Here is a 9,861-nt window from a genome sequence, read left to right on the forward strand (position 1 = left end):
GGGGCGGTAGTTCAGGCATGGTAGAACTACTACAGGTTGCTGCTAACGCGACACTACGACCGGAGACCCTTTGACGAAACTGTGTGCGATGCATTAATCGCAAACGGTGGTGTAAAACCCCGTCAAAAAAAGTGCAAAACGTTTGCGATGAAGGATGCATCAAACACGGTTCAGATTTTAGTTGCGTGTGCGATACAGGGCGTACGATTCAGTTCAATTAACTGTTTGCGATGTGGCAGAACAAAAGAAACGGGCAGCCAGATGAAGGCATGTGCGGTATACAACTTACGGTTCACTTGGATGAACTGTTTGTGATTAGGCAACACAACAGAAACGACCAGCCAGATCAAGTTGTGTGCGATATACGGCATACGGTTCACTCGGATGAACTGCTTTCGATTAGGCAATGCAACAGAAACGGTTCAACCAGATCAAGGTGTGTGCAATGGAGGGCATACAGTTCATTCCGATAAACTGTTTGTGTTGAGCCAAGAGAATGGAAACATTTCACATAAACAAGATGTGTGTAATACGCGGCAAACATCCAATTACATAGGTGGCTATGTCAGGACCCCGATTCTAAGTCACACCGATCTAGCATGTAACACATCATATCACTTTGCGGCCTCACGCACGGTATTCCCACGGGTGCCATCTTACCTGGCCCGGGACCGTTTGCGCCTTTTGGCTCACGTATATGATAGTGTCGCTAGCATCCATATGGCAGAGAACCCGGGCCGACATGACTAGTCGTGAACCCAAAGTGGCACTAACTTACGGGGACAGGCATACATGACCCAGTCTCGAACGTGTCGGTCATCAACGTGTGAATCCGGGCTGTAGCAACTGGGCTAACAGGACACCGGGAACCCGGGCTGTAGCAGGCTAGCAGGACTCCGGAAATCACCGCGTGACATTTTCCCGAAGGGACAGACACAAGAACGAAGTGGATCACATGCCGGCCAGTCTAAGTGCTCCGGAGCAATAGTAACTGGGCTAGCAGGACTTCGGTAAACCGGGCTGTAGTAGACTACCATGGCTCAGTGGAAGCACTAGACTACATTTCCCCATAAGATAGGCTACCAAGGATAAACAAGTAGGTTGTCGGATCCCACACATACCAAGCATTTCAATCATACACACAATATGCCTGATATGTGTAAATACAACATGGTATCACAACAAAACTCTACAACTCAAAGTATTTATTCATTAGGCTCCAAGGAGCGAGATACTACAAACATGTGTCTCATGACCCAACATTCAGAGCATGCAAGTCAAAGCACATGCGGAAGCTTAACATGTCTGAGTACAGACATCTACAAATGAAAAAGGCTGAGAAGCCTGACTATCTATCAGATCCTGTCGAGGGCACAAGATTGTAGCTGAGGTATCAAGCTAAACGTCGAAGTCCACACGAAACTACTAGTAAGACTGAAGTCTCTCTACAAAAACATAAATTAAGCAAACGAGAGTCTAAATGTACCCAGCAAGACTTACATCAGAACTATCTACATATGCACCGGTATCAACAAAGTGGTGGTGGAGTTTAACTGCAGCAAGCCAGCTTTGATTCAGTGGCTAACCTGAACTACGACTGCAAACAACTCTTTTGAGGTGGCGCACACGAGTCCACATATTCACCATATCAATACACCACTATAGATCCGCTCCCGTCTCCCTACGAGAACGCCATCCATAGAACTCACGCTTATCTTGCGCATTTTAGAGTATCCACTTTCACTTGTCTATGAACTATACAAGCAACCCAGAAGTCCTTTACCACGGACGCGGCTATTCAAATAGATGATGTTAACCCTGCAGGTGTGTACTTCACACACGCTTTTGCCACTTACCACCATGTACACGTCGTGTATCTCGGCAACCTTCAAGCGGAAGCCTGGCGAGGGAGTCGGCCACGACCTGACTAACCACGCAAGTCTCTAGTCTAGGTTTATCGCCTATTCGGGTTCCATCCGTAAGGAGATCCGGCCGGGGTGTCGCTCACGGCCCCAAACGATGTGTACAGGGTTCCAAGCCCACCAAACGGGTGGCGCTTGGTCTACCCAGCCACGGTGCCTAGTCTGTCCCAAGCCCACCTGTACCGGGTGCCACTTGGTAGACTACTAACACTACCCACAAACACCAGAAACTAGTTGCAACTCTTGGACAGAGATCAGGTTGATTAATAAGTCGAGAGATCTTGGAGCGCCCGGAGCCTAATGTGTGGTAGTAACTGTTCATGGATCACAAACACAGAACTCAGTTCCTGAGGACGACTTCAATGAGACAACCCACCATGTACTCCTACATGGCCTCTCACTGATACCTTTACCAAATTGTGTTCACACACTTAGCTCATAACAGTAGGACAAGTTCACACACCTCCAATTCATCCCCGATGAATCAGACCTGACTCAACTCTAAGCAGTAGCAGGCATGACAAACAAGCATGAATGAGTAGGCACATCAGGGATCAAACAACTCCTACTCATGCTAGTGGGTTTCATCTATTTACCGTGGCAATGACAGGTCATGCAGAGGAAAGGGGTTCAACTGCCGCAGCATGTAACAGTTGAATCGTTGTTGTCCTAATGCAGTAAAAGTGAGCAGAAGCGAGAGAGTGGGATTGTATCGGAATGAACAAGGGGGTTTTGCTTACCTGACATTGCTACCTCTTGAGCACTGCGTTGGTTTTCCCTGAAGAGGAAGGGATGATGCAGCAAAGTAGCGTAAGTATTTCCCTCAGTTTTTGAGAACCAAGGTATCAATCCAGTAGGAGGCTACGCGCGAGTCCCTTGTACCTGCAAAAAACAAATAAATCCTCGCAACCAACGCAAATATGGGTTGTCAATCCCCATAAGGCCACTTACGAGAGTGAGATATGATAAGATAATTTTTTTGGTATTTTTATGATAAAGATGCAAAGTAAAATAAAGGCAAAGTAAATAGCAAAGGAAATAACTAAGTAGTAGGAGATTAATATGATGAAGATAGACCCGGGGGCCATAGTTTCACTAGTGGCTTCTCTCGAGAGCATAAGTATTCTATGATGGGTGAACAAATTACTGTTGAGAAATTGACAGAATTGATCATAGTTATGAGAATATCTAGGTATGATCATGTATATAGGCATCACGTCCGAGACAAGTAGACCGACTCCTGCCTGCATCTACTACTATTACTCCACTCATCGACCGCTATCCAACATGCATCTAGAGTATTAAGTTAAAAATAGAGTAACGCCTTAAGCAAGATGACATGATGTAGAGGGATAGACTCATGCAATATGAAGAAAACCCCATCTTGTTATCCTCAATGGCAACAATACAATACGTGCCTTGCTGCCCCTACTGTCACTGGGAAAGGACACCGCAAGATTGAACCCAAAGCTAAGCACTTCTCCCATTGCAAGAAAGATCAATCTAGTAGGCCAAACCAAACTGATAATTCGAAGAGACTTGCAAAGATAACCAATCATACATAAAAGAATTCAGAGAAGATTCAAATATTATTCATAGATAGACTTGATCATAAACCCACAATTCATCGGTCTCAACAAACACACCGCAAAAAGAAGATTACATCAAATAGTTCTCCACAAGAGGGGGGAGAACATTGTATTGAGATCCAAAAAGAGAGAAGAAGCCATCTAGCTACTAACTATGGACCCGTAGGTCTGAGGTAAACTACTCACACTTCATCGGAGGGGCTATGGTGTTGATGTAAAATCCCTCCGTGATCGATGCCCCCTCCGGCGGAGCTCCGGAACAGGCCCCAAGATGGGATCTCGTGGATACAGAAAGTTGCGGCGGTGGAATTAGGTTTTTGGCTCCGTATCTGATCGTTTGGGGGTACGTAGGTATATATAGGAGGAAGGAGTACGTCGGTGGAGCAACAGGGGGCCCACGAGGGTGGAGGGCGCGCCTGGGGGGGGTAGGCACGCCCCCTACCTCGTGGCCTCCTCTTTTCTTTCTTGACATAGGGTCCAAGTCTCCCGGATCATAATCTTCCTAAAAATCACGTTCCTGAAGGTTTCATTCCGTTTGGACTCCGTTTGATATTCCTTTTCTTCGAAACCCTAAAACAAGCAAAAAACAACAATTCTGGGCTAGACCTCCGGTTAATAGGTTAGTCCCAAAAATAATATAAAAGTGGATAATAAAGCCCAATAATGTCCAAAACAGTAGATAATATAGCATGGAGCAATCAAAAATTATAGATACGTTGGAGACGTATCAAGCATCCCCAAGCTTAATTCCCGCTCGTCCTCGAGTAGGTAAATGATAAAAACAGAATTTTTGATGCGGAGTGCTACTTGGCATAATTTTAATGTAATTCTTCTTAATTGTGGTATGAATATTCAGATCCGAACGATTCAAGGCAAAAGTTCATATTGACATAAAAATAATAATACTTCAAGCATACTAACAAAGCAATTATGTCTTCTCAAAATAACATGGCTAAAGAAAGTTATCCCTACAAAATCATATAGTCTGGCTATGCTCTATCTTCACCACACAAAATATTTAAATCATGCACAACCCCGATGACAAGCCAAGCAATTGTTTCATACTTTTGACATTCTCAAAACTTTTTCAATCTTCACGCAATACATGAGCGTGAACCATGGATATAGCACTATAGGTGGAATAGAGTGGTGGTTGCGGAGAAGACAAAAAGGGAGAAGATAGTCTCACATCAACTAGGCATATCAACGGGCTATGGAGATGCCCATCAATAGATATCAATGTGAGTGAGTAGGGATTGCCATGCAACGGATGCACTAGAGCTATAAGTATATGAAAGCTCAAAAAGAAACTAAGTGGGTGTGCATCCAACTTGCTTGCTCATGAAGACCTAGGGCATTTTGAGGAAGCCCATCATTGGAATATACAAGCCAAGTTCTATAATGAAAGATTCCCACTAGTATATGAAAGTGATAACATGAGAGACTCTCTACTATGAAGATCATGGTGCTACTTTGAAGCACAAGTGTGTTAAAAGGATAGTAACATTGTCCCTTCTCTCTTTTTCTCTCATTTTTTTATTTGGGCCTTTTCTCTTTTTTATGGCCTCTTTTATTTCTCTCTTTTTTTATTTTTATTTTTCGTCTGGAGTCTCATCAGACTTGTGGGGGAATCATAGTCTCCATTCCTCACTGGGACAATGCTCTAATAATGATGATCATCACACTTTTATTTTTCTTACAACTTAACAATTACAACTCGATACTTAGAACAAAATATGACTCTATATGAATGCCTCCGGCGGTGTACCGGGATATGCAATGAATCAAGAGTGACATGTATGAAATAATTATGAATGGTGGCTTTGCCACAAATACGATGTCAACTACATGATCATGCTAAGCAATATGACAATGATGGAGTGTGTCATAATAAACGGAACGATGGAGAGTTGCATGGCAATATATCTCGGAATGGCTATGAAAATGCCATAATAGGTAGGTATGCTGGCTGTTTTGAGGAAGGTATATGGTGGGTGTATGATATCGGCGAAAGGTGCGCGGTATTAGAGAGGCTAGCAAAGGTGGAAGGGTGAGAGTGCGTATAATCCATGGACTCAACATTAGTCATAAAGAACTCATATACTTATTGCAAAAATCTACAAGTTATCAAAGCAAAGTATTACGCGCATGCTCCTAGGGGGATAGATTCGTAGGAAAAGACCATCGCTCATCCCCGACCGCCACTCATAAGGAAGACAATCAATAAATAAATCATGCTCCGACTTCATCACATAACGGTTCACCATATGTGCATGCTACGGGAATCACAAGCTTCAACACAAGTATTTCTCAAATTCACAACTACTCAATTAGCATGACTTTAATATCACCATCTCCATATCTCAAAACAATTATCAAGTATCAAACTTATCATAGTATTCAACACACTCATAAGAAAGTTTTATTATTAATCTTGTATACCAAGCATATTAAGACCTTAAGCAAATTACCATGCTATTTAAGACTCTCAAAATAATCTAAGTGAAGCATGAGAGATCAATAGTTTCTATAAAACAAATCCACCACCGTGCTCTAAAAGATATAAGTGAAGTACTAGAGCAAAATTATATAACTCAAAAGATATAAGCGAAGCACATAGAGTATTCTAACAAATTCTAAATCATGTATGGCTCTCTCAAAAGGTGTGTACAGCAAGGATGATTGTGGTAAACTAAAAAGTAAAGACTCAAATAATACAGGACGCTCCAAGCAAAACACATATCATGTGGCGAATAAAAATATAGCTCCAAGTAAAGTTACCGATAGAAGTAGACGAAAGAGGGGATGCCTTCCAAGGCATCCCCAAGCTTTGGCATTTAGGTGTCCTTAGATTATCTTGGGGGTGCCATGGGCATCCCCAAGCTTAGGCTCTTGCCACTCCTTGTTCCATAATCCATCAAATCTTTACCCAAAACTTGAAAACTTCACAACACAAAACTTAAAGTAGAAAATCTTGTGAGCTCCGTTAGCGAAAGAAAATAAAAGACCACTTCAAGGTACTGTAATGAACTCATTCTTTATTTATATTAGTGTTATACCTACTGCATTACAACTTCTCTATGGTTTATAAACTATTATACTAGCCATAGATTCATCAAAATAAGCAAACAACACACGAAAAACAGAATCTGTCAAAAACAGAACAGTCTGTAGTAATCTGTAGCTAGCGCAAGATATGGAACCCCAAAAATTCTAAAATAAATTTCTGGACGTGAGTAATTTATCTATTAATCATCTGAAAAAATAATTAACTAAATATCACTCTCCAAATAAAAATGGAAGCAGTTCTCATGAGCGCTAAAGTTTCTGTTTTTTACAGCAAGTGTAACAAGACTTTCCCCAAGTCTTCCCAACGGTTCTACTCGGCACAAACACTAATTAAACATAAAAAAACACAACCAAAACATAGGCTCGATAAATTATTTATTACTAAACAGAAGCAAAAATCAAGGAATAAAAATAAAATTGGGTTGCCTCCCAACAAGCGCTATCATTTAACGCTCCTAGCTAGACATAACAAGCAAGAATAGATCTAGGTATTGCCATCTTTGGTTGGCAATTCTTCAATGAGGCATCTACCATATTTATGAATTTCTTTCTTTTTATTAATTATCAAACTTTTAGGCACAAGATCGAAAAATTCATTTGTAACAAATGGTTCCTTGATGATAGCAAAAAGATTGGGATGGATACTTATAGATTTGAGATCCGCATTTTCCTTACTAGAGGATCCACCCTTATTTTTAGGAACATACATAAGCTTGGCAACTTTAGTGGGAGGACTTGGAGTATTCTTTACGGAAGAAAAAGCGGTTCCCAAGTTGCTGATAATACCCTCAAGTTTATCGATCCTAGTGGAATCGTGATTTATTTTCTCATTAACTATGGGTTCCTCTTCTTTAATATTTTTCAAAGTAACTCCTACTTTAGATCCATATTGAGAGATTCGGCTATGGATCTTTTTATCCAAATTTTCAATTAACTCTACGGTAGCAACCTTATTTTCAATAATTTCAAGCCTTTGCATTACATGCTCCAAAGTTAATATAGTTCCATTAACCAAGAGAGGGGGTGAGCCAAATAAATCTAGCATAGCATTATAAGAATCAAAAGTATGGCTACCCAAAAAGTTCCCTCCGGTAATAGTATCAAGAACATATCGGTGCCAAGGAGTAATGCCTACATAAAAATTGCGAAGGAGAACGGAAGTAGATTGCTTCCTAGTAGATCTATTTTGAGCATTGCAAATTCTATACCAAGCATCTTTTAGATTTCCTCCCTCCCTTTGCTTAAAATTTATAATTTCATTCTTGGGAGACAACAGAGAATATAAGGGACTAGCCATAACGACAAGAAAACGAACTAACACACAAGCAAACAAAAAGCAAGCGGGCAAAAAGAGGCAAATACAGAAAGAGAGGGAGGATAGAGAGAGAGGGCGAATAAAACGGCAAGGGTGAAGTGGGGGAGAGGAAAACGAGAGGCAAATGACAAATAATGTAATGCGGGAGATAAGGGTATGTGATGGGTACTTGGTATGTTGACTTTTGCATAGACCTCCCAGGCAACGGCGCCAGAAATCCTTCTTGCTACCTCTTGAGCACTGCGTTGGTTTTCCCCGAAGAGGAAGGGATGATGCAGCAAAGTAGCGTAAGTATTTCCCTCAGTTTTTTAGAATCAAGGTATCAATCTAGTAGGAGGCTACGCGCGAGTCCCTCGTACCTGCACAAAACAAATAAATCCTCGCAACCAACGCAAATAGGGGTTGTCAATCCCTATAAGTCCACTTACGAGAGTGAGATATGATAAGATAATATTTTTGGTATTTTTATGATAAAGATGCAAAGTAAAATAAAGGAAAAGTAAATAGCAAAGGAAATAACTAAGTAGTAGGAGATTAATATGATGAAGATAGACCCGGGGGCCATAGGTTTCACTAGTGGCTTCTCTCGAGAGCATAAGTATTCTATGGTGGGTGAACAAATTACTGTTGAGCAATTGACAGAATTGAGCATAGTTATGAGAATATCTAGGTATGATCATGTATATAGGCATCACATCCGAGACAAGTAGATCGACTCCTGCCTGCATCTACTACTATTACTCCACTCATCGACCGCTATCCAGCATGCATCTAGAGTATTAAGTTAAAAATAGAGTAATGCCTTAAGCAAGATGACATGATGTAGAGGGATAGACTCATGCAATATGAAGAAAACCCCATCTTGTTATCCTCGATGGCAACAATACAATACGTGCCTTGCTGCCCCTACTGTCACTGGGAAAGGACACCGCAAGATTGAACCCAAAGCTAAGCACTTCTCCCATTGCAAGAAAGATCAATCTAGTAGGCCAAACCAAACTGATAATTCGAAGAGACTTGCAAAGATAACCAATCATACATAAAAGAATTCAGAGAAGATTCAAATATTATTCATAGATAGACTTGATCATAAACCCACAATTCATCGGTCTCAACAAACACACCGCAAAAAGAAGATTACATCGAATAGTTCTCCACAAGAGAGGGGGAGAACATTGTATTGAGATCCAAAAAGAGAGAAGAAGCCATCTAGCTACTAACTATGGACCCGTAGGTCTGAGGTAAACTACTCACACTTCATCGGAGGGGCTATGGTGTTGATGTAGAAGCCCTCCGTGATCGATGCCCCCTCCGGTGGAGCTCCAGAATAGGCCCCAAGATGGGATCTCATGGATACAGAAAGTTGCGGCGGTGGAATTAGGTTTTTGGCTCCGTATCTGATCGTTTGGGGGTACGTAGGTATATATAGGAGGAAGGAGTACGTCGGTGGAGCAACAGGGGGCCCACGAGGGTGGAGGGTGTGCCTAGGGGGGGGGGAGGTGCGCACCCCTACCTCGTGGCCTCCTCTTTTCTTTCTTGACGTAGGGTCCAAGTCTCTCGGATCATAATCTTCCTAAAAATCACGTTCTCGAAGGTTTCATTCCATTTGGACTCCGTTTGATATTCCTTTTCTTCGAAACCCTAAAACAGGCAAAAAACAACAATTCTGGGCTGGGCCTCCGGTTAATAGGTTTGTCCCAAAAATAATATAAAAGTGGATAATAAAGCCCAATAATGTCCAAAACAGTAGATAATATAGCATGGAGCAATCAAAAATTATAGATACGTTGGAGACGTATCAGACACTTCTGAAGATAGTATAGCTCTTCATCGGTGTCATTGATCTCACCATCGAAACCACGTCTGCTGAGAGGGGACAACACCGGCAACAGAGAAAGAACACAATCAATGCAGTACGACATATGATGCATGATCATGACATGGCAATATGTTGTGATTTGTTCTA

The sequence above is a fragment of the Triticum urartu genome, chromosome 3, assembly GCF_003073215.2.
Source record: "Triticum urartu cultivar G1812 chromosome 3, Tu2.1, whole genome shotgun sequence".
Taxonomy (NCBI): Eukaryota; Viridiplantae; Streptophyta; class Magnoliopsida; order Poales; family Poaceae; genus Triticum; species Triticum urartu.